We start from the raw sequence: 519 nt of genomic DNA, 5'->3' as shown, positions 1-519 counted from the left end.
CTCTCTCTCTCTCTCTGGTTGGTAGTGTGCCAGCGGGGGCGTCTCCCGCTCTTGTCCTCTGCCTGCAGCACTTGTGGGTACATGGGCCCTTTTCTTGTCCCTGCCCCTCGGCGGGTCCGGGTATGTTGCGGGCGCCTGTAGGCGCATTCGCGGAATGCTGGGTAATGTTTGGCTCGCACATGGCGGCCATCGGACAGGCGCTCTTCGCCCGCCATGACGCCGAGCTGGCCCCGCCGGGTGTTTGTGTGTCTGTTTGTGTGTGGCCGGTCGTGTCGGAGCGCGCTCGGCGTTTTGCCGCCACTGCCCCGCTCGGCGGACACGCACATATAAACATTCGGGTCGGCCGGGCGCCTGTTTGGGGTGGCCTGCTTTTCCCTCTACCGCGGGGCCCGACCGGTTGTTGGTGTGCACCATGCACAAAGCCACTCCCAAGGTACTCTCGATGCGCGGCAGCCGCGACCCGAGCGCGGGGGCGGACCGGCCCAAAGCGAGAACAGCCTCGCTAGCCCGGGGGGGGGG

Source organism: Fonticula alba (genome assembly GCF_000388065.1).
Source record: "Fonticula alba strain ATCC 38817 unplaced genomic scaffold supercont2.2, whole genome shotgun sequence".
NCBI lineage: Eukaryota > Rotosphaerida > Fonticulaceae > Fonticula > Fonticula alba.
This window is presented reverse-complemented; position numbering follows the sequence as displayed.